This window comes from Halichoerus grypus, chromosome 13, assembly GCF_964656455.1.
Source record: "Halichoerus grypus chromosome 13, mHalGry1.hap1.1, whole genome shotgun sequence".
Classification (NCBI taxonomy): domain Eukaryota; kingdom Metazoa; phylum Chordata; class Mammalia; order Carnivora; family Phocidae; genus Halichoerus; species Halichoerus grypus.
Genome location: NC_135724.1, coordinates 14,763,803 through 14,789,717, shown reverse-complemented (window position 1 = coordinate 14,789,717; position 25,915 = coordinate 14,763,803). Strand labels below are relative to the sequence as shown.

General features: G+C 41.7%; 1 protein-coding gene across 4 annotated transcripts in view; it reads left to right on the top strand.

Moving 5' to 3' along the window:
* Positions 1-1,355: 1,355 nt before the first annotated feature.
* Positions 1,356-25,915, top strand: part of CDH20 (cadherin 20) — a 203,615-nt gene continuing 179,055 nt past the window's right edge. For 3 of the 4 annotated variants that reach the window (XM_036089878.2, XM_036089877.2, XM_078060233.1), the window contains exon 1: positions 1,381-1,508. The gene's annotated coding sequence lies outside the window, so the exon portion shown is untranslated. Of the gene's footprint in view, positions 1,509-25,915 lie in introns of all 4 variants that reach the window. The other variant, XM_036089875.2, reaches the window with a different exon arrangement.

Here is a 25,915-nt window from a genome sequence, read left to right as displayed (position 1 = left end):
ACATACTTTTATCAGTTGTGGATACATAGATCATTTGGCCACAAGTACAAGTCAAACATTTAGTAACCAATCAATTCAATCAAAATAAGTTTCTGTATTTAGAAAATCGGTGATGTGGGGGGAGGTTAGAAATCCTAGAAGCAATGCCCCTTAAGACTGTAAAGAGAGAGAGATGTGGATGCAGAACTGGGCAGAGATTCCCCTCTACCCACTGACTAAATCTAAGTTGTGGTCAATAACTTGTGAAGAACTTGGCATTGGAGGGTAGGAGGCAAGACAAAGGAGAGGCTGTCTCTCCTGTCGACCTTATCTGACCCCACAACCAAAAAGCTTGGACTGTAAAGAGAAACTTCCTTCTGGAATGGCTTTGTCATAGTTACTGTGTGATTCAGAAGGCTCTCTTCACCAGAGGATGGTCTCAGCTTCCTCCTCTGAAACTGTTGCCGGGCAGAGAACTCTGTCCCATCTCTACTTCACCCAAAAGCTTAAAATCCTACTGCTATGAGTACAAAGGAAAAAAATGACAGCATTTGGAGAAATTCTTAAAAGTAAATGATAGAGGTTTTCCTCTCCCTCTGCCATCTCTCCCCACTCCTCCTCCTGAAAATCATGTCTGTTGCATCCTCAAGGTCAAGGTTAAACCCAGGTTGATATTCATCTTCTTTCTGATCCTGTTTGCCTATCTTTTCCAGTTCTCATTAACTGCCTCTTCCAGAATCCATAATCTACGCAGAACAAGTCACTTCAACTTCAGGGGGAGTTTGGGGGTAGATACATCCCTCCTGTCCCCAGGACTACCTATCTCCTTTCCTCTTGCTCCTTCTCAACATTTCCTTACTCTCTCAGCCAATAGAGGAGTTTAAACATTTAAATGTGGTATCTAAACTGCATTTAAAGAATTAACCCATTTTGCCCCTCACTGCTCTTAACCCCAGGGTGCCAACCGGACTCTAATTGCTTTCATCTGGTGGGGTTCCAGACAGCTCCTCAGAAGGAAGGAGCGCACATTCCTGGCACCAATTGGCTAATTCAATTTACTTCCACGGCATTAGCCTCTGTCAGAATATTCATGAGCAGGGGAATGAGGACCCGCGGCACAGGCAGGCGGCAGCCACTCGGGCTAGGGAAGGCGCGAGGGAGGGGAGGCGGACCGCGCGCCGCGCTCCGGGGACGGTGACCGCGACGAGGCGGCTCTTCTCCCCGGCCGGGCCGAGCGCAGGGGGGCCGCGGGAGGGCGGGGCAGGGCATCTGCGGGGTTGGCGCGCCTGGCATTGCCGCCCAACTCCTGGCGACCGCGCGGAGACTTTGCGAAAGATCTGAAGACAGAAAAGCTGTGACACTTTTGATAGAGGGGGTAGGGGGGTGGGGGGCGGGGGCACGTCACAAGCGGGGGCGAAGGGACCCAGCGGGACACCTGCCGCCCGGCGGGGTTGGCAGCGATGTGAGCTGGACGCCTGCCCCGAAGCAATCTGGACCGAACGTCCCCGGAGAGTCGCCGGCCGTACCAGGTAAAGGGGAGTGCTCGGGTGGGGCCCCGCGCGTTTGTCCCCAGGCTCCGGAAGCGGGGCGGCGCAGGGCGCCGTGTGCCCGCTCGCTCCCTGCAGCCGTCCCCCGGCGCTGCGCTCGGTCCCTCTCCGCGCCATGCTCTCCCGGCAGGTACCAGCCGCCGCGCAAGCCTGCGGGCCGGTTGGAGTTGGACTTCCTCGGACTTTGGGGGAAGGGGATGTGAAGGAGCTTCCCGAGCTGGGAAGCTGCTTTCCGGGGCAGGGAGCTGGGGCGCAGCGGGGCAGACGGAGGACGCTGCGCGCTGGTGGCGGGGGCTGCGCGCGCGGGGGCATGGGGACGGATGACCCAAGAGCGCGGCTCGCGGCGGCGCTTGGCCCCGGCTTCGCTCTCATTTGCCCCGAGGGCGGCGACGCCTCCCTCTGGCTGCCGATGGGCGAGGGCTGGCTGCGTCCCCAACTCGGGGATGCGCGCCGGGAAGGGGGACCGGAGACCAGGGCTTGGGGGTGGCTCGGGCGCCTGCGGGGCCGGTCGCAGTCCGCGCCTCTCGCCGCGTCCCCGCTCGAGCTCAGCCGTGGGAGGAGAATGTAGTGGTGGGGTCCCCGCCACCTGCCGGACATCTCCAACTGCCCGGATTTCCTGTCTCCGGGCCCTGACACTCCCAGGGAAAGCTCTGAATTGCGCGCGGGGTGTTTGGGTTTTGCTCGTCGTGGTTGCCGTGGGGTGAGAGCTGGGGTGAGGAGGCTGCTAGGAGGTCGGATAGGGTGAAAGTTGCAGATTTGTAAAAGAAACGCTAACGCGGAGTCCCAGCTCGCCCTTAGCAACAGGAGAGACTGTGGGCTGGACTTACGCTGAAGCAGGAGACGCGGCCTGGCTATCCACCTCGGGGGCGGGCGGTGGGGGGTGGAACCTGGAGCGCAGCCTGGAGGCATTGCCAGAGCCTTTTTTGTGCTGAGACCTGGCAGAGAGAGAGAGAGGGCTGGCAGCAGAACACCTGGGGGTTGGGGGGAGGGTTGAATCCTGGTGGATTCAGGCTTTACTATGCCTTTATTATTGCCATTGTCATTACTATTACTATTGCTGCTGTTGTTATTGGCACAACGGCGAGGAAGAATTTTGTCTTCGGACTGTTAATAGGTCGCCTGGAAACTGAGTCTGCCCCTCCCCAAATAAAATGTCCCCCAATCCCTGCTAGTCTCTGATGTCCTCCCACCAAAGAAAATTACCTCTCAGAGCTGTGGTGGTGTCAGGGACACACAGCTAAGGAATCCGAGCGACTTAAAAACGACAGAAACAAGAAGTTGCAACTGTACACTGTGATTGCACCAATGCTAGAGACTGTACTTTTATCAGCTCACCTTGCCCAGCCTTATCTGGCTGGGGAGCAGGGTAGTCAGTGCCAATTGTGAACCCCATCCGTGACCCAGCTTTTTCCTTTCATGTATTTATACAATCTGGAAATTAATTTTTATTTTCGGGTGACCCTCGCAGCCCCACTGGCCATGTGACCTGGCAGGGGCAGGCTCCAGTTCCCAACACTGGAGGCAGACACAAGGGCACCTGCGGTTGCCTCCTCTTGGCTTGGCCCCTGGTGAGAGCTGGCCAGCTGATGATGGGAGAAAACAGGGCAAGAGTGCGGGAGAACAGCGTGTCAGAGCTAAGCCAAGTAGAGAAGGTGAGGTCAAGCCTCCTCACTGGCCACATCACTTCCTGCCAGAGCAAAAAGAGAGACAAATGAGGAGCAAGTGGGAAGTAGTATAAATTGGAAAACCAAGCTCTCCGAGTCTACTTAAGGCTGTCGCCACTGACTTTGGTGTGACCTTTCCTTTCCAGTGCTTCTGATTCTCCCTATTTGCCAATGCACAAGTAGCCATGCTTTTCTAATAGGACAGTTGTCGTGAGATGATCTAATTTCGTATCCAAAAAATGCTTGGAGCATCCTGGGAAAGGACAGTCTTTAAAATACGGGATTTTAATGTTTTGTGAAAAGTTTGCTACACTGCAGGTTACGGAGATACATTTTTAGCATGTGTGCCATGTGGCAGTGTAAAATTAAAATGGAAAAGGAAAGTATAAACATAAAAATGACTTAGCATTCTTGACATTCTTGTGCATACTTGTAGAAAAATTATCTTTCATTTGGGGAGAGTTGCCCGGGAATTTAATCAGTGTTTATACTACTGAAACGCCCCCTTCTACCTTTCTCCCCTGTAAAATTTTATGACCCAGTTCTCACAGGAAAGGCAATGCGAATGGAGTAAGTGCTGGGGGCTGAGAGGCGAGATCCAAGGGTTGTTAGGGGAACCATCACATAGGGTTTGGAGACTGGAATGGGAAAAAAAAAGATGCCATCATCCTCGCAGAGCAGGGAAATGTTCTTCTGGGAAAGAAAAAAAAAAAAAGTTGAGCAGTCCAGGGCAGCGGACCCAACACTGGCTCTCGTCTGCTCTCACATTCAGGAAGGACACTCCATCAGTCCAAAAAGGGCTAACCAAGGTGCTTTTTCCTCCTTCCTTCCGTTAAGGTACTGCCTTTCTCTTGTCTAAGGATTGGCGGTAATTTCTCTATCCCTGCCTGTACAGTAGAATAGTCTTCTCTTGCCATTTCAAAGAGATTCAGACGTACTCTCTGAGCCCCTTATATATTTGTAAATATTCCCCAAGTTCTGAAGCTTCTCCAAGACATGCAACTGTTGGTGAATTTAAGTAAATAGTTGGAAGTAATCAAGAGAGCCACTGAAAAGTGGGTATGTTTTCCCCTAGTGGAGAAGTTATTGAATGCCTTTTGAGCTCGAAAATGAGCAGTTTAGAAAAGCAGGAGGGATTTCCTTGACTTCCCTCTACCCATAAACCAGCAGTTGTACTTTTCCTTCCCTCATAGTAGTGAGCACTGTTTGCTTAAGCATTTTTTACAATTTTGGACTTAAAATGGGGTTTTGCCTGGTGGTGTTCTATGGAGAGAGGAAAAATGTAAAGAGAGACGGAAGGAAGAGCTGCAGGGGCTAGAACATAAATCAGCCAGAATATATGGGGGGGTGATGAGAATAGGTCTTTTCACCCTAAAAAAAAAAAATGTCCACTTTGGAAGAAAAAGAAGTCTGATTATTGGCATCCGAGGCTGAAACCAAGGCAGCTGATGCCCAGAGGAGCCAAAGGGCAGTTCTTCTTAGTTTAGAAACAGCAAGACAGCCTCTGCCAAAGATTGCTGTAAACACGGAATAAAGATTTCATTGTGGGCTGCTGTGGCTAGAATAATTAGACAGTTAATTGTTCATTCTGATCTGGTGGTGTTGGAATCAGTAATGCAGCGCAGCAAAAAGAAGAGCAAGGGAGAAATAGAAAAGTAACATCACTTTTATCTTCACTTGGTTCACTGTGATGGTACTTTGGAAATCCTGGTTAGCTTTCCAAAAAAAAAAAAAAGCAATATTCATATCCCCAGAACACCGGGAACACTGCATCTGCGACCCACTGCTGCCATTCCTCCCCCTCCAGGTTCTACTCTGGTTACGGACAAAATATGGCATCTTCTAAAACAGCACGAGGAACTACAGTAGGAGTGAATGCATTAGGTCATCCCGGTGTCAGTTACTAGATTTTGGTTAGGTGCAAACCTTAGTAGCAACTCAGTCAAAATATATGCAAATAGCACCAAATTTTTGTGCTTCCCCCTTTTTTCACAGGCATTTAAAGTGTAAAAAGTAAATATTCCATTTTTGACATTTAATTATTTTCTATTGTGAAACAAATTGCCTAGTGACTAATCTTTCACGTTTAATTGAAGAAATAGCCTCCTCTGTATTTCTATGCTAATTTAGAGACAAAATAAAACATATTTTAAGTGATAAAGGTGATTTTAAGCAGCTGAGCATCTAGTTATTATAGGCAGTAGACTGTGACTTATTGTTATTTACTAAAAGATGGCACTGTCATAAATTCCTTCTAAAATGACTTCTGCAAGTAAGAAATGAGTAAGGGACTGTGGAGAGCATTAAGTACTTGGTATCGGGGGGGGGTGGGAAGGAAGAACGATGTATTTATTCATCAGGTTTAAACCGTCCCTGAATCCTCATATTGACATGGATTATGGAGCAAAGTTCTCATTATTCAAATTAAAAAAAAAAAAATCTTTAAGTGTCAACATTAAGTATAATTGTTCTGTGAATAAAAGCACTATGTTATAAAGTAAGCATACTAAATTACATAAGGTCATAAAGTCTCATGAAAAGAAATACTTCATTTCTCCAAGATATGCATTTGGTCCCAATTTGTTAAAGAGGTACAAAATTGACCTTTACCAACCCTGTTTCTTTTACCCATCATGAATCAAAAGGGACTGCAAAGGCAGAATACTTACTGAGTATTAAAAAGCGTTAAGTGGTACAAAATTATGGAACTATCTAGCTTGCAGATGACAAAATCTACTTTACAAAACGCACTATCTACAGCAATTAAAAATAGAAAATCATATCACCACATTAAATTATGGCAACAACCCATTTTAAAGAGAAATTTAGTCTTTTCTCATTTAATTGCTATTCATGGTTTGCTAAATAGTTTTTCAGAATAACCTGCCAATCTCCTGCTAACCAGGACTGTCTAGTTAAGAACATTCCTAATTACATATGGATTAACTTAATTTTAGAACCCTAAAAATATTCAACTCAAAGCATTACTCAAGTGCAATGCAAACTAGAAACAGTCCAATTCCCCTCAAGGTATATCCAATTTTTTTAAAGTTTAAGGAATCATAAAGAGAACACATTTGGTATGGGAACACATCAGTTAATAACTACAATAAAAGAGTAAGGGAAGCTATAAACTGGTCGATCTTTTTAAAATATGCACAGTAAAGTTGTAACAGTACCACTCATTTCTTCTTCCAAAGCAGTAAGGGCAGGTCATGTCCTACAAAGTACAAATGTCAAATACATGCACACAGCACTGCCTGAAATGGGCATATTTTTTTTATTTATAAGAATGTTTAACAATCTAATTAAAAGTTTGGCCCCTATTCCAACTAATGCCTCGACCATGTTGACAGCAAGGAGGTATCTTGCATGGAAGAGATATTTCTTTATAGTTTGATAGTTCCTGGCTGGAATCTTACACATAGTAGATTCTCAATAAATATGGGATGATTTCATTTTTTAGAAGGAAAATAAAAGAAAATTAATGGAATTACCAAGTTAGATGAATTTATATTTTATGTGAAATACTTGGTCTTTGTTACTTTAAATTATTTCTCTAAATTGGCAAGATATGCCTGTGACCAATAATAATAATAATTATTGGCATGTTTATTCTGGTGTGGATAGGAGGAAGGTAGAAAAGAGGAAAAACTTTAAAGGCTTCCCATTTGTTTTGGTGTGTTTTTGAGTTTTACCTAAATACTGAATGTGTTTATGCATATGTAAGTTGTTAAAAATGCACAATAACTCTTCAGAATAAAGATGACACTTCACCAAATGGTAATTATTCCCAACAAGTAGTCACACAAATTCTACCCTTGAAGTACTGAGGATTCACCAGACCAATTATGACTAAATGACTACATGTTCCCTCCTGTATCAGCTAATTAAAGGGTTATTAATAAAATAGTAATTCTACTCCATGGCAATGGCTACTTCCGGTTGTCACTGAAGTTTGTCTGACGTATGGCCAAAGGGTCAAAGCCAACCATGCACGTGTAACACTGTGTTCAACATCTGGCAGGAGGACAGAATCGTACACTGAAATTACTTGTGGTCAGTATGCTTACACTTATCTGCTCTTGCACCTGATTTATAACTAAAATAAGCTAAGTGAACCTAAAAAAAAAAACAGGTGCCCATGAGGAACTAAAATGTCCTAAATTACAGGTAAATCATCAGCCTGTTTGTTTTTTTTTCTTTCCTTTTAGGTTTGACCTTAGTTGAACGAACAAGGTGGTCTTAGTGTTTTCCTAGAGAACAGTACATAGTGTAATATGTTGGCATAATTGGGAGCTAGTAGTCAAGAGAAAACCAGGATAGAATTAGCATGAAGATTCAATTACCCCTTGTTCCCAGAGAGAGTTGTTTACTAGGATTCAAGTTAAGGTTGTGGTCAAAATAGCCTGAAAAAATGAACAGCGCAGCTTTCTTGTCCTCTAGTGGATATCTTTGCATGGAGCCAAACTTTGGTTTCCACTTTCCACCAACAAATTACAATACAGTTTTTTAAACAGTAGTTGATATAAATTGTTGGATAGACATTTTAAATGTGCACCTGAGCATACATACGTATTTTAGATGTATTTATTAAAATCTGCAGTTAAAACTATTGTATACATAATATTTTCCTGAAGGAACACTATACATTTCATATCATACTCATTATCACTTTATTTTATTTTATAAAGTCAATAAAGTCATTGACTTTATAAAATTATCAAGTCCTAATATGTGGTTAATTTGTACACATCATGAATAATCAATGAACTTCCCAATATGTGTTTTTAAACCAATAGAAGTAATTTCATTTGGCAATTTAATTAGAAATTGGCTAAAGGACTTTCATTTAGAAAGGCAACCAAATACATGTTTTTTAATTTGAAAGATTATTAGCACTCTGATATAAGTATCAGAACAGATGGAAGTAAACACTTAAATCTCTGTATCTAAGGTCTTTTTCCATGAAAATGTTTTGAACAGACATGTAGAGTGCACAGTATCACCTACTTGCCACCTTTTCAGGCCAGGGAAAAACCACCTGGACATTACAGCCATCTCTGTGCCACGCACACACAGGCCCAAAGGTTGCCTTGTCTTCATTTTCTAATGCAAGAAACAACACAAGTTCCAATCTCTCTCTTCAAATCCCTCCATTCGCTGCGTCCAAGGCCTCATCTGGAGTATGACTTTGCAAAGGCCCACCATCATCACATCACTGAAAAAAGCAGCCACACTGGAGAGCATGGGTCTTATAAGCTTTTTTTGGATATTAAATAAGAATCTAAATCTGTGCCCATAAATTGCACAAACTGGCAAGAACTGCCAAGGAGTTATCTTATAAATAAATATTAAACAACACTTTTTGTGCTATCCTTAATACCACTACCAACTGTATTTAAAGCAAAAAGTATCTAGCGATCAAAGTACATTTTCATTCACATTGTAGTTTTGAAGTGTTACAGTTTTATCTACCTTTACCCCTAGGTCTGTGCTCTCACCTCCATAACACTGGGAACATTTATGTCTGTCTAAAAATGGAAGGCATACTGGCATTTGGAAATAAAATCCTCAAGTAGTCATTAAAAAATTAATCCATTTGGCAGTTCATCGTATCGGTGGAATACTTCAGGCAGCTAAGCACAGAGGTTATCATCCGATTCACGGGCTGGTGAACATTTGGAGACCAAATTGCTGAGGGTTGTTTCTTTAAACACAGGAAAACAGCAGATTTCTTCATGATATAGAAGTGTTATCCATTTCTTTGGATACATCTATATATACAGTAGTTCGCTTGTGTCAATTAAAGTGCGTAGTATTCAGAGAGAAAGCAGACAGAACAATAAAAATAACCACCATTTATTTTAGTCCCTGCCTCTGTGCCAGACACTACACTAAGTGCTTCCCATGCGTGACCTCATCAGTCCTCTTGGTGAAGGCAGCATTGCTACCATCTTCATTTTGCATATGCGAAGCCTGAGGTACAAGGTTGTGGTCACTGAGGGCAGATTTCAAACCTAGGACTCTCCAGTTTGCAGCTCTAACCATGCAGTTACACTGCCTCCCCTAGAGCAGGGTTGTTTTGTTTGTTTTTTAAAGATTTATTTATCTATTCTAGAAAGAGAGAGAGAGAGAGCATGGGGTGGGGAGAGGCAGAGGGAGTGGGAGAGAATCTCAAGCAGACTCCCCGCTGAACGCGGACCTCGATCTCATGACCCTGAGACCATGACCTGAGCCGAAATTAAGAGTCAGACACTTAACGCACTGAGTCACCGAGGCCTCCCCTAGAGCAGGGTTTTATAACCTCCGCACTGACATTTGGGGCCAGATAATTCTTAATTCTTTCTTGGACAGGTAAGAAAGGAGCTGACCTGTACACTGTAAGATACTTAGCAGCATGTCTACCTGCCAGATGCCCGTAGCTTCCTTCCTCCCGACCATGCACACCAAAAATGTCTCTGGACATTGTCACATGTCTCCTGGCGAATAAAATTCCCCCAAATAGAGAACGGCCACCAGAGGAGCAAAGTTCAACGTCCATGCACTGCTTATCAAAGCACACATTTTCAATTTAAGGGCATGTCATTCATTTCCCAAATAATAATATAGATAATTCACATAGTTATGTTAGCCACATGACTTCTAAAAATATACTAGACGAACTTTCAAAGAAAAAATTATTCTGTAAATATTATTAAGTAAATATTATTAATATCTTTTGCTATTAAACTGGGTGCCCAAGACATTGCTGTGATTTTATCTTTGTACCAACAAAGACCGGTACAATGGTTGAAAAAATTTTAAACCACAGTGCCCAAAAATGCCAATTAACAGACTGCCCTCTAGACTCCAGTTTCAGGAGGACAGCGATGGGAACTCTCTTGTTCATCTTTATATCCCCTGAACACAACATCACGCTTAGCCCAGAGTCGGTGCTTAATAAATACTTCTCTAATAAACGAATGAAATTATGGATAACCTGGTATAGGTTTCAAATGCTCTATTGTAGGCCTCTGTTGGACTTGGCATGTTTTACATTTTACTTTAATCAGTGGCATGGATGTGCACATGACAGTAGGCCGATCATATTTATAAATTTAATGAAGCCAGAAGGGAAAGATAACATGTTCAATGAAGAAATGGGATCAAAAAGGTTGGTAAGATGGGCTAGATCTAAGAAGATGAATTTTCACATGAACAAATGCCTGAGAGGACAACAGACCATGTGAAGGTTGAGTGGCATGCCCACAGCCTCTGTCGGCTAAGGAAGGGCAGAGCCAGCCCTCAAACCCAGACTTCTTGATAACAACTCTTCCCTGGCTTTGCTTTGTCTTGGTCAGGGTGCACCCGAGCTGTCCCATTCTGTTCCACTCATCACACTCTGCCTGAGTCCCGTCTGTAGAATATATCCACTGGCCTATGAAGGGCTCACAGACATGCCTTTGAGATGAGAGAAATGGTTGAAGGTCTGCAAACTGGCAGACCCGACACAGAAAAGACCAGACATAGAAAAGACATAATAGTCATCTTCAAGTATCTGGAATATCTTCATGTAAAATAGAAATTAAATTTATTCTGAATCGCCATGGACAACTGAGCCAGGGCCCCTGAATGGAAACTACAGAGAAGCAAATTTTATCCCAGCATAATGACAAGTTTCCTAATGACGAATTGTCCTACACTGGAACGGGCTCCCCTGGGGAGTAGTGAGCCCTCAGTCATCAGAGGAGAAAGATGCAGATGACTGGTCTATGGGAGTCTGAGCCCAAACAGATGGGAGAATGTACCAGACATTCTCCAGGGTACTTTCTAGTTCTCGGTGTATAGGAACTCTTTATTTGTTTATTTGTTTTGAGAGAGAGACAGTGTGCACAAGTGCAGGGGGAGAGGCAGAGGGAGAGAGAGGGCGAGAGAGAATCCCAGGCAGACTCTGGGCTGGGCACAGTGCCCAAACATGGGGCTCAGTCTCATGACCCTGAGATCATGACACAAGCCAAAACCAAGAGTCAGACGTTTAGCCGACTGTGCTACCCAGGTGCCCCAGGAACTCTTTCTTATAGGCTACTTTGACCTTGTAAACTACTCTGTGTAATTCTGTTAATAAAACAAAGATCTATGTTTTCTCTAACCCACATATCTAGAGTTATAGGAGTAAATAAAATATAATAAGCAGGAGAGAGAATCTTACCATGTATCATCATAGAATAAGATGCCAAGCCTTGTACAAAGTGTATCCCCCATCTTGTCCCATCTATTCCTGATAGGAACCCCATAAAGCAAGAACTGATTTCATCACCACTTCATAACTGAAGAAACTGAGTCACAGAGAAGTTAAATAACTTATCCAAGATTAAACAGCTACTAATTCTAGCCTTACTATGTGAAACTGAGTCAGTCTAGAGTTACAAAGTCTGTTTTATAAATATATAGCATACCACTTCACCCTTTCAGCAAGGATACACTATTTTGTTTGAAATGCTGGCAATTTCTAGAGTTTGAGACATATGGCTATTTAAATGCAAATACCTAAAACATTTTCCAAAGACTCAAATACAACATTTAAAAAATTATTTGCTATTTTCTATCATCCATGATATTGCCCCCTTCAAATAGTGCAAACTGCTATGAGTTGACTTTAAGTAAATGAGCAAAACAGGGTTTTTAGGTTTTGTTTTTTTTTTTTTTTAATGTCTATAGAAGAAAGACTTGGTAATAGCACTTTAGATACCATTCTGTATATTAAAGAATTAGAACCCAGGCCTCCAGGCTAAAAGTACTAGTATGAAAACAAGATTGATAACTTTGATTTCCACCAATTCAGGAAATTCTCACGGTCAAGTTTTTTAGACAGTTATATCATTAGAGATTGTGTTCTCTTCTGATCCTAATTATCTTGTTAGATTATCTTCTATTTTATGATTATCTTATTGGCTATTCTGTAAAACCAAACCAATTTTTAAAACTACTTTCTATGCCTTTCTTATTTCACTGCCAAAAAGATGCTGAGAAGCTCTAAACTCTTCTGCCGGACAGCACCAGATTCAGCCTATTTGTGACTCTGATTTCCTGAAAATAACTTCAACTTTGCAAATTCCATCTGGCCACATCCTATTCTCAGGAAGTGCTGCTTCATGTCCACCACTCCATACAAGAATCAGTCCAAGACTTCAAACACGGTTCAGCATTCTCTTTCTAAACTTATTGCTGCCCTGGTGTTTACATGCATTTCAACAGGCAATGAAGACCATAATTCTAGGTTTATCATTTTTGCAAAGCATAAAGGCAGTTGTAGGAAGGGGCCCGAGCACTTATCATAAGACTGAAGGTGGCATCCGATGCAGCTCTCTGCAGGTGGCACTTCTGTCAGAAGGCAGAAGGCTTCGCTAGGCCCCGTGGCTCTGTCGATGACAGCGGTCATCTGTTGCTAATGAAATGTATGTTCCCGGGCCACCCAGCACATGTCTAAAAGAACTGCCTTGCTGAGCCTCTTACTGTAACAGTCACTCATCAGGGTACCATTCTGCCATGTCACACTGTGGCTTGAAGAATGTTTTTAAGACTTTGTGAAGTGGAACAGAGATTAGTTAGCGCACTGATGCTTTATTCACAGATATCCCCCTGGGTTTTTATCTTATTCCATAGGGGGAAACCTTTATAAAAAGAGTGTTCTCAATGTACTTCGTGGTGGGAAGTATTCTAAATCAAGAACGAAGATGTCTCCTAAATAAACATGAGTCACAGGAAATATCTCTACAACTCAAAGCAGTGTGGAGCACAGAGTATGAAACCAAACCATGAAGGCACATCCCCAATCACACATGAGCTGCCCAGAATGTAGGATCCGACAGGTTATTCAGGGGATTCAGACAGAATAAACCAGGAATTGGCCTGAGAGAGAAATGTCCTGTGAACACTGAGGAACGTACCAGGCAAGAGCTGCTGCTAGTACCTTGACCCCAGACTTCCCAGCTTCTTGAGTCAATATGTGTCAAAAGCCATATGGCATCAATCTCCACCCTCATTCATAGTTCTAAGAAGGTCATTGCCCTTTAGTCATGACACCTTTAGAAGTCACTGGCTAAGGGATCTGAGTAACTGGGGTAGGAGTTAGTGATGTAGAGAGGAGAAAAGGAGTGACCACTAAGGCATGGCCTTATTTATCATAAGGGTAGAGAGGAAATGTTTCATTATTAGGAGTTTCATTATGATATGCAGCCTTTAAGTTAAAGGGATCTGCTACCTTCTCTTTCCCACCCAACCCCACCATTATTAATGTCCTCTGGAAGATACCAAAGAGAACTCTTGCATTTTGAGATAAAAAGAAACTTTCATACATTTGGTGCTGGGAAAAAGAAATATTTAAACCAAATTGAAGGCATCAAAAATAAGTAACTGCACTGAAAAGTCACAGCCATATTGAACAATAAACAATTTATGGAAGGAGCCCAGAAAAAAATTGTTTTTTAAAAAATTGAAAAGCGTAGCTTCTGACAAGTATTCTTTATTTATGAGTGTAAGTAGAATTTTTCAAGGAACACAAAAATACTAAAAATAAAATGCAAGTTTGACACACACATTTTTCTTTGAGGGTTGGCCAAAAAGGGGAATCTAGGTAGATAGGAGGTTAATTGCATAGTTTAATTCAATGATCATTATCTACACTAGTTGAGAGAACAGAAGTCAGGATTATGTGAGATTGTAAATGGTCCGAAATCATTTACAGTTGACTAGGGAAGTGTTTGGGGCCTTTGACTTGAATACAAGTATGCTCTGCTATCTAGCAATTCAGTTTTTAGAAAGACAAGTCTCATAAGTGAAGTCCAGATGCCCACGCCTGAAAACTTCTCATGTTCCTCCTCCTTTCTTAACTCAGCTCCTCCCTACTTGTCCTGGGGTGCCAGTGGACATACACCCCAGATGAGTGCCGGGCTTACTTTCTGCTGGGTATGCCAGGTAACCCGATGGGCCATTGGTTGTGTTCCTGCTCTTGCTCTCTGTTCCCTTATAGCTCCTGTGACTATATGAATGTATGAGTCAGACGGCAAGGAATGGGGGGAGGTGCTGAGAAGGTTAACGTAGGAAGTTTCTGCCCCAGTAACACAACTCCAGACCTCACATCCCAAACTGTTTACCACTATCAGATACACAAAAACAAAGTGCCACCTCTCTTAAACAATTCCCTGGTTTCCATGCAAGTTGAAATATGAATTGTTTCAAAAGGATTCTATGCATGCAAAGTGAATAGCTGTCAACAAAGCTATAATTAAGGAGATGAGATGCTGTCAATACACTTGAAATAATGATTTTCCTTGGAGCAGACACACTGTGTCTTATCTGTTCTCAACCCTCTTCTCATATGGCCTCCCTCCAGGATCATCTAGAGTTTTCTCAATATAATTTAGGAGAGGGAACTCCCTATGTAGCTCTTTAGAGACTTCGAGAAATTCATAGACAACACTCTTCTTCCTTTTCAGATGGACATGTTGCTTTGTTTTCTTAAAATTCATGATGTGTTTTGGACCAGTTATTCTCAATTGTTCTACCTCCAGTGTTCCATTCATTTAAAGAACCCTATAGTTTCATTAGCCAATGACTAGAGCAATAAAGATTACCTGCTGGGTGAATGAATAGAGCCTTGTCTTTGCAAATTAGTTTCACATGTGCTATTTCATGTTTTCAGCACCATCTGCCAACCACCCTTCTCCTGGCTGCAATTGATTTCATACTATTTTGGTCTACTTGGGACATTTTAGATCTCAACAAATGCTTTTAAATGGAAGTACGGACTTTCCCCTGCCAATTAAGTCACTTTCCTTACTCGTCCACTCTTAGGAACTGTTTCTACCACAGTCTTGCTCCTGTCACTCCCACTTCTTGAGGAAATCACATTTCTCTGGGACCATCTCTGATCCTTTTCCCCAAAAGATGACTCAAAACATCTCTTCCTAGATGAAACCTCAAACAATTAGCCATCGATTTCTCTGCCCACCCGCAAGCTTCTGTTGTTCTCCCTGTACTAACCTACATTTGGGCACCATGTTTGATGGTGTTTCTACCAGTGATGGTCATTGGCTCAGGGGTGTATTTTCTCAATGGCATCATAACTTCTTCAAGGCAGAGAGGGGATGTGCTCCTTTTCTATGGCACAGAGTTCCCCATTCTGAATGGTGGGTGCTTTGATTTGGTGCTTTACCCCTGAAACTCCAATGGTTTGGTGCTTTACCCCTGAAACATTCCCCTGCGTCAGCTCCATGCTGGGGCTGTTCTAAGGCTGCCCTCCTGTCAGGTGGTTGTCTGACCTATGCAACCACAGAAAGATGGGAACTCCATATCGTCACTGCGGTTTCAGGAAAGGAGCTGCAAAAGTGGAAGGAGAGGGGCACAAGAGCACAACCAGAGCTAAGAAAAGAACACGGGAAGTTAGGAAGGGTGTTGGGAGGGAACTGTAAAGCATCACTGTGCGGAAAAGGGGGAAAGTTTTCAGCTTTTTAAAATATGAATAATTACATTTTGTTCGCTCCTTGGAATCTAGGCGTAGCTTTGTGATATACTGGGGAAAGTAAATTAATTTTAAAGTGCACGTGGGCTGTGCTTTAAAGGTTGAAGATGGTAGGAGTTGAAATGTATACTCTTTAGGAGTGGCTGCGAGAAACACAGGAATTACCAGAACAACTAACCATGTCTCCATCTCTGAATTCCAGGCACCAGGTGGTATTTTGGCAAATCTGTTTTCTGTGCCCTACCTGCTAAAAAATCTTCTGTTTGACTTTCTCCATCTGCCTCCTAGCAAATCCAGCCCAAATCCAAAACAAACGGGTGGAATTAGGTCCTAGAGATGGGTACTTTCCCAGGGAAACCTAGAGAAGTTCATTAACTGTTAGCAGTTTGAAGTACTCATTTGCAAGTCGAACCTAAAATACTGTCATTCTCTGAATATGTCTTCCCAGGTTGAGCTGCATGAATATGAGCTATCCAGGAAATAGGCTAATTTAGAGGGAATTTAAGTTCTTAATGAATATTTCCTACAGATTCCATAATGACTCCATTCTGTTTTTGCCGTGTAAAGAAGTATACCCTTTTCACTGTTGTTAGCATACACGTCTTAGAAATTCATTCCTACACAGTACAATAGCAATTATTTTTCCATGGATATCTACAGATTCAGCATTTAGAGGCCCTGCACTGGGAATTAGAACATGTTCATTCAAGCCATATCTCTCCAAACCAAGCCTAAAAATCAAACGCAGCAACATCCCGAATTAGGCCAGAGTACTATATAAGATTCCTAAATTGCCAAGTACATATGATAAAAGAAAAGAAAGAGAAAACAGTATTAAAATTGGATGTTTTGATCAATCTCACAACTGTAGCTTGCCACAATGTAATTTGGCACATATCTCCATAAACTAACAACAGCTGAAGATTTAAATGAATGACTAGAGAATCACAACCAAAGGTGGTGTTTTAGTCTATAGGGGTTCCAAGACAAAACAGCACAGACGGGGTGCCTAAAACAACAGAAATTTATTTTCTCACAGTTCTGGAGGCTGGAAGTATAACATCAAGCTGCCGGCAGAGTTGGTGTTTAGGGAGAACTCTCCCCTGGGACTGAGATGGCCACTTTCTCACCGTGTGCTCATCTGATCTCTTCATTGTACATGCGAGGTTGGGGGACAGAGAGAGAGACAGTGCGTTCGCAAGTGCACGCTGTTGTCTCTTCTTGTAAGAGCATTAGTCCTATTGGATCAGGGCCCCACCCTGTGACCTCATTTAACCTTAATCACTTCCTTATTCCAAATACAGTCACCCTGGGAGGGTTACGGCTTCAACGTATGAATTCAAAGCAGATACATACATTTGAGCCATAACAGTGATGTTTCAACCAATAAAACCTATTAATGTATTTGTCACATTTAGATCGACACAGGCATTAAGGAATCCCGGAATACTGTTTGAATCCACTGGGAAGAAGTGACTCCCATTGGCCACACAGTAGCTGCCTAACCTGAAACTGGATTCCAGGGCCCGTGCCATTGGTCCTGCCAGTATGATACAGTGTTCCACCTGCCACAGTGCTTTAGGTGGCCACTGCATTTCATGGTGTTTGGTGATGTCTATTGCTGCCTAGTCTTAAGAAATACCGAAAGAATCTAGGGTTTTCTCTCTATTCTTCTGGCTTTATGTTCTAGCCCTTGTCATTTTTCTTTACATTTCTAGCATGAAATTATTGCTGGTCTCCAAAACTTCCATTTCTTCCAGCAGGACCCCTAACTTTCTGACAAGACTGAATTCCCTTCAATGATCCCCTTGGTTCTAGGACTAGACTCCCAGGGTCTACAGTTGATGTGTCAAGGCATTATGCAAATGGAGGGTAAGTCTAAGCAGGAGCCCTTCCTCAGTCAAAAGGAACCATAAGCAGATGACTGAACTCCTTGTGTGCTGGCAAGAGAAAGGATGCAACGTTTACTATCAGCAGGACTTAGGGTAACACCTGCTAGCTGCTAGAACAAAAACACATGCTGTCAGAGTTTTCACATGCTGGTAGTCTAGGTCTCGCTCACATCACAGTTCAACTGCCTATCACGTAGTCCTTCTGAGTGCTTTTCCTCCAAGAAATGACTCAGAAATGTATAGATTCCATCTCTTGGGTCTGCTTCACCTAGGGGGCAGAAATCTTTGCTCGAAGTCAGCCAAGGAGGAGAGCTCGCAGAAAATGTGGTGGGTCTTTCAGAATGTTTTATAGTTAAGTCATGAAAATGATGGAGATTACTTCCAACTGCCTTTAATCAACCAGAACCCTGTCATGAGACCCCAAGCTAACAGCAGGGAGACTGGGAAATGTACTCTTCCTATGTGCCCATGAAGAAGGAATGGGACTCTTCAGCATATGAACACAGCTCCCACCCTTTTCTTAACTACTGGGAAGCATCTTGTTGCTTAGATGAACTCACCCAGTTTGGCGGCACTGGGGATGGGGGAATGGGGGGTTGGAGGGTGGGAGAACACCACATAATTGTCAGTAATTCCACTTTATCTGTGATGTGAAATGCAAACTCCTTAACAAATCTCAGGAGACACAACATAGCAGTACTGTATAATGGTTAAGTGCATTATCTCTGGAACCAGACAGCCCGAGTACGGCGGCTGCTGTCCCAGGATCATAACCTACCCCGCTTTCTGTTGTTGTGGGTGTCACTCTCCCCATCTGACCATTAGCTCCTGGAGCACTGGTTGGGGGTTTAACCAACAGACCTTGGAGTCTGGTTGGCTTTAGATCACTGTTCCTGACTGTTTCTGAGCTAGTTACTTATATTCCTGAACAAGTTACTTCAGCTCTCTGAGCAAGTTCACTCATTTGAAAAGTGAGAGTAATAATGCCAACCTCGAAGGAATTATATTTGATTATCTATATAAAGCACTGTGCACCTTCCCTAACACATAGGAAACACACAATAAATGGTAACTGCAAATACTATCAGAAGATGGGACCACATGCCTCTAGCCAATAAAAATAACTACCTCTAGCCAATAAAAATAACAGCAAAATCAAATTTTTTTAAAAAACAGTTTTTTAGGGGCGCCTGGGTGGCTCAGTTGGTTAAGCAACTGCCTTCGGCTCAGGTCATGATCCTGGAGTCCTGGGATCGAGTCCCGCATCGGGCTCCCCGCTCAGCGGGGAGTCTGCTTCTCCCTCTGACCCTCCCCCCTCTCATGCTCTCTCTATCTCATTCTTTAAAAAAAAAAAAAAAAAAAAAAAAAAACAGTTTTTTAGGTGGTATGGGATAGTTTAAAAAGCAGGTTTGGAATTCTAAAATCTGTGTGTAAGCTGTGTGACTTTGACTAAGTACCTTGACATCTTTCTTTAAAATATACTCCTACTACCCATGTCATGAGATCGACGTCATGACTATGCGTTATGAGATAACACAAAGAAGCATCTAGCAGTGCCTGTAACATAGTTAGGTACCAGAAGCAAGTTGAGTATGGGCTACCAAGTTCCTCTCAAATGGTTCTCCATCGGAAAATAACATTTCAAACAATGAGAGTGAGAAAATATCATCTTAGAAAGACATGTTTGGAGAGAATAAATGATTGGTTTCAAGCAGATGCTTATTATGGTGATTTTTTGATCTTTGACCCTTATCACCCCCCACCCCCATCTGAGAAACAGCTTCTTGATGCCTCTATTCAAATGATAATCACTGTGCAAAAACTTAACGTCTCTCCATTCAGGAGCTTACAGTACACATCTTAATAAACCATAATGAACTGAAGACGTGAAGAATCACTGGATAAACAGGCTTCTCTCTCCAGCTGTCATGTCTGTTTGTGACAGCAACTGGTATTTCATTGTAAAAGATGCTAATTTCAATCTGAGCTGTGGCAGTGTTGAGAGGAGCATAAAAGGAATTCTTGATTATCTATATCAGGAACTGTGGTCCCTGGGGATATGCTCAGAAACTTCAGATCACATATGGCAAGAGTGCTGTGATAAAATATGCATCAATGAGGCTTCACGATTTATGATAATAAAGAAATGGAAAGTTTTGCCCTCTATGATAACTGTTTGTGGCTGGTATGTCTCTCTTTTTTCTATTTCTGGAGGCTTTATAAATGATATTTGTTGTACTAATTATTAGATCATTCTGTACCTGGACCACCATCTCATTTCTGTAACTGTTCTGTCAAATTCCTGGGGGCTTCTCATAATACTGTTTCAACTGATTTTTTTTCCCAACCTAAATTTAAGAAATAATAATTACATTGGCTGCTGGACCACATGAGCTGCCTATCAGAGTTAAACAAACACTAGTTATTATTTCAACTTAAATATCACTGCTTATTAGCACTGGCCAAGGTATAGGGAGGCCAAAGTTTTCAGAGATGCAAAGCACACATCAGAGGGGGAGACAAGTGGGTGGCCAAATCAGGGTGGCCACTGTCTTTCCTTGGGAATGGACCATTCTTTATTTTTAAATGATGTTCTTCCTATTTGGGGAGCAGGGAGTGTTATGATGAACTTTCTTAACTGGTGTGAACATGAGATGCTGTTTGGGGAGAGTTAATATTCTCACTTGACAAAATTAAGAGTTAGCAACTCCAACCCTTTTATTGCATTATTTTGACCAGTCCTTGAAATTTCAAAACCTGTAAACCATTCAGACGCTTTCCTATAATCCCAGCACAAAATCTTCAGGTGGCTTAGGGCTTACTGACCATTTTACAAGATATCACACACAGAAGCTCTCATGATAAGAAATGTACTCACTGGATTGATCCAAAATCTGCCTTCATATGTTTGCAACCCTCAGTCCTCTAGTGTTACATGGAATAATCCTCATCCCTTTTGTTAGAACAACTCTTCAAATGGATAAAGAAAGCCAGTGTAGTCTCCCAGTTAGCCTCTAATCTGGTCACCCACATCTGCTGCTCATGGTTTCTACTTCATGATGATCCTAGTACTGCTGTCCCTAACTTCCAGTCACCTCCATGATCTGTGCCCCTATAAAAGAAGGGTCTGATACATTGATTTAAAACTTAGAAATATTCCTTTAATTGTCCAGAGAACAAAGCCCGAAGTCTTTAGAGCGGCACGAGCTTTTCCACCACAAGCTTTCCGGAAACTCCCACCATCTTCCCCCTGGTGCAATCCACACCAGTACACATCCTTCTCTCTAACCCCGGGCCTTTTCTCCTCTAAATGATGATCTCTATCTCTCCAAGCCTGACTTACTCTTCAAAGCCCACCTCTTCCACAAAACCTTCTCAAACCCATAGGTTGGTATTCACTTCTCCATCCCCTAGATTCCCATAAAAGGGGCTTTATATTGCAATACCAGAACGAATGATTCATTTCCTTGTGTTCCTCTTGGTTTCAATAGGACATTATAAGATCTATAATTGCACAGACAGCCTCACTTGCTTTTGAATACCCTATAGTGTCTACCACAGTGCTTTGCACTTAGTTTAATGTTCATTAAAATTCTGTTCTGTTGAATTAAATGGTCCCTCACATGCACACAACCTATCAAATACCCTTCAACTGCCATTCCCCAGTTTGCCAACCCCAGACCCCACTGAGATCTCTCTTGATCTCAACCCACACTGTCCAGTACTGTAGCCACTAGCCACATGTGGCTATTTAATTTTAAACTCACATTAATGACAGTTAAACAAAATTACACCTTCAGTTGCTCGGTCATACGAGCCACATCCCCAGCGCTCTCTGTAGCCACATGTGGCTAGTGACTGCCATACTGGACAGCACAGAGATGGAACATTTCCATCAGACAGACGGTTCTATTGGAGAGTGTGGGTCCAGATACTATTCCAACAATAGAAGCACTACCTTCCTAGCTTTGTGATTAGCCACATCACACTCTTGCCAAACAGCATGCAAGCCTCTGGCTAATTAAAATCCCCAGGTCTTTTCTGAATGAACAGCTTTTAAGCTCAACTCCCTTCATACTGTACTTAGACAATTAATTCTGGGGATCTAAAGGTAATTTCCTCTCCACCACACCTCATTAAACGCTAATACATTTTATCTCTTCTATTTTATCTGTCCAGCTTATCAAGATCTTTGGTTTTTAATTCTGGCATGCTTTGGGCTATCCTATCCTAGGTTTAAGTCACCTACACATTTTAAGTACTTCTAACTTCACATTAGTTGTTGATAAAAACGCTGCCTGTAAATAGGGGGACTATATGATATGTCATCCAAACCAGGACACTTTTCAGAGTGAAATGGAGTGCTATAAAAAAGTATGCTGGGACACAGGCACTAAACTGGGACTCGCCAAGGCACACCAGAGTGGAGGGAACTTTGCCCATGAAAGATCACATCCAGACCATCACTAGAGAGAGTCTTCCTGATTGAGAATGAACCAATATTTAAAAATCTATGTTGACAAAATTTTATCAAATTTCAGACCATATTGCTCCATTTAATTCATGAAGCTAGCATGAGAAATAAAATATCTTAAGTTCAAATCATCTTACTCTTCTCAGCCTTCAATAAATGCATCAACATGACATTTTTTTTTTCAGAAGAAGAAAACATAATGTAAGTGGAAATAAAATTTATGTATACATTAGATAAATATAAGCGGAATAAACAAACTTATAAAATTTGGATATAGTATCTTCCTTGTTGTTATATAAGGACTCCAGAGGTCCACAAAAAACCTGCCTTGTACATGATAGGTTAACAATGACTTGAAGCTAGATTTTCAGATTCAAACAAAAGAACAGCCATCTTGTATTACATTTTTTTTTTTTTTCTGAAAGTGTCAATTTAAAGAAAACCTACAGCTCATGGTGGTCACTAACTAGTACTTGCCATTCATCTATGGCAACTGGGCCAACAAAATCCTGGTAAAATCCTAACAGAGCATGGTGCCCAGATTTTGTAAGACAGTAAAGACAAAAACAAGTGTGACGCTTACAACATGAAGAAGCAGATGTCACACTGCCAAACCCCCATAGAGGAAGATAAAATAAAGATTTATGTGGAAGTTTTGTTTCAGTGGATTTTATGTACAGAAATATGAATAAATTTGGACCCCAAACTGGACAAAACTTCCCATAAATTAATGTAGCTAAAAGTCAGATAAAGGTCACAGCATAAGTTGACTGAGAGAGAAAAGAGTAATACTAGATGGAGAGCAGAGAAGAGGGAGCGAGTCCGGGCCCCCTCTAGCCAGGGCACTGTCCAGGCCCTTCATCCCCCCTGAGCGTGATTCCTCATTCACTCAGGAAACCGCTGTTGGCCCTGGGATGCCCCGGGCCGGTGGGAGGAGTGACCCCCACCTCTCAAAGTCCACAGGGACAGTCTTGAACCCAAGTTCTCTGGCTTGAAAATCCTGCAATGCTACATATAAGTGTCGAAAGAAATACTTAGGGCTTCTCATACCCATTGAAAATATAGCTCTCATTTATAATTAAAATGAACACTTTTTAGAATTGTCACTTATTTCTTGGATCTCCACAATGTGTAGCAAGTGTCTACAATCCATCTTTCCTATTTTTAACACATTTTTAGGGCACTATATAGTATTATTGCACCTATGTCTTTTACTTATTTTTCAACGTTTTTCTCACATAGATTGTATTTCCTTAAACTCAAAATCAGATATTTGTAATTAGGTGTTTATAAGTAAAATATTATTTCAACAAAATCTTACTTCTAGTTGAGCTATAATAGAATACTAAAATGAAGATTATGTTATGTCTTAGGAAAATATTTATTTTCCTCTGCAGCCTAGATAGGGAAAAAGAACTTTCTAATCATTAGTTTGTGGGTTGAGTATATGTCATCCTTTTATTTTGGTCCTTATTTTAATTCCCAAGCTAACAGCAATTCACAGGCAGTTAAGAAACCCAAGTTGATCAATTTTCTAAGTCCCTCGTTTTTCATTAGGACAATCCTTCAGGCTTGTGGACTTCAATTAGTTTGGTGGACAGCTCTGGCTAATGTTTTAATGATCCCTAGCAAGGGAAACAAAAAAAGAGAAAAAAATAAGGTGGAGGGAGATTTACAATGGTGAGGATAAGCTCGATCAGGCAGGGAGACAGAGTACATAACCACTAATTAACTCTCGTCATTTCAACATCTGGAAGCTAAAAGGAGACACCCAAGTATCCCTGTGCTGCTGACAAGTCAGTCCTTGAAGTATGTGCTACAAAGAGTAGCCCCTAATCCTATATTCCCAGAAACTAGGAACTTGTCAAACAGCCTACCTAATAATACTATTACAACATCTAATTTTTGAAGGCGTAACTATACCAAAATACTTGTAAAACACATAGAAAGAACAATATTATCTCTTGCAACAGTCTTCTAACTATTCTCTCTGCTTCCATCTTGCCTCTCTGCTGTCTAATTTACACACAGCAGACAGAATATTCTCCAAGAACAAACTAGAAGGTATCACTCTTTTGCTTAAAACCCTCTAAAGATTTTCTGTTGCAATTAGAATGAAGTGCAAAAATCTTTACTGTGGCAACAAACCCTACATGACATAGCCCATGACCACTTACACTTTTAGCTTCCTGACTTAGGAATCCAGTTATAATGGCTTAAACACTAACACTTAAATGAGCAAGAGATATAAGCACTTTACCTTTAACCAAGTAAGGCATTTATTTATTTTTTTTCATGTAACAAAAAGTCTAGAGATTGGCAATGCAGGGCTGGTACAGCTGCTCAACAAAATCATTAAGGCTCATTAAATCATTAAATCTCTGGTTTCCTGCTCTGCCATCCTTAATATGTGGCTTTTGTCCTCATAGTCGCAAAATGGCTGCTCTATCTCCAAGCATTATGTCTATATTCCAGGCAAGGAGGAAGAGAAACAAAGCAAGAAAGCACTGCATGCCAGTTGAGTCTGTGACTTTCAATCAGAAAAACAATCATTTTTCCAGGATCCCCACCCAGTAGTCCTCATCTCCTTGTTCAAGACAGTATCACAAGGCTATTGCAACCCAAGAAAATCAAGTGCTGTGATTTTTTTGACTTCAATTCCTAATCTCTTCACTCCATTCTCCATGCTCCAGCCATCCTAGTCTTGAATAGGTAACCACTTGAGGGGGTGCCGGCAATAAATGGGCCTGTCCCTCAATCACTTCTTCCTCCTTCCTATCTCTTGATCTTAGCACTTGTGGTTCCTTTTGCCTAACTTCTTTTCTCCAAATGGCTGCATGGGTGATGCCTTCACATCATTCAAGCCTCTGCACAAATGTCAACTCCTGCAAGCTGCTTTATCTGACTCTCTAGCAAACACAATCCACCCCATCTCCAGTCCCTCCCCATCTCTTATTTTGTTCCACATTTGTTGTGGTGGTTTCTTTTCTTCGTAGCATGCCTTGGTATTTGAAATATTTTGTTGTTTTTATGTGCTTATTATTGTCTACCCCCATTAGAATATAACCTCCTAACAGTAAGGTTTTTCCCTCTCTTCTCTCTGCCTTCAATGGCACCTGGCACAGGGCAGGTGCTGAGTTAAGAGCCTGCTTCTGACTTAATGAATAGATCAATGGTTTTCCTGACCTATCCCAAATTTTCAACCCTTTTCTTCACTGCATTACTCACTCATCTTTGACTCTGAAATGAGTAATAGCATAATGGTGCTTGATTCTATTTGAATTTTTTGATTACATTTCATGTTTTCTTAAATTTCTGTATCACTTAGTTGGCTTTTGTAAGCATGATTTTCTTGGTCATAAAATGTGTTTGAGGAAATGATTTCCAATTGTTTCATATATGCATTGGACTTTTGATTCCCCTATAATTTAGAAGCCTCTGCTTTTAACTATTCTAAATATCTGGGCTATGAACAACTTCTTCACATTTTCTGAGTCACCCTTTCTGTGTTCTAGGGACCATTATTCAAAACTGATCCTGTACCTTTTTCTTTCTTAAAGTCCAAGAGCATACATTAAACAATTTCTCAGAAACATCTCTAGACCCCTTATGAAGTAAACAATCAAAACAACTTTCACATTCTCTCAGGCAAATCTCTAAATCTTTGAATACAAATATTTTTGACTGTCTGATTTTTGTTCCTGCTTCAGACTTGGTAAATGACTTTAACGTGACTTTCTTGTTCCATCTCTTTTTGCATCCCCTAGAATACATTTTGCAGAGCATTACAGAAGGATTCAATTTTCCTTATCCCAAAGATTTAACATTTATTATGCTCAAAGCTTCTAAAGATTTTT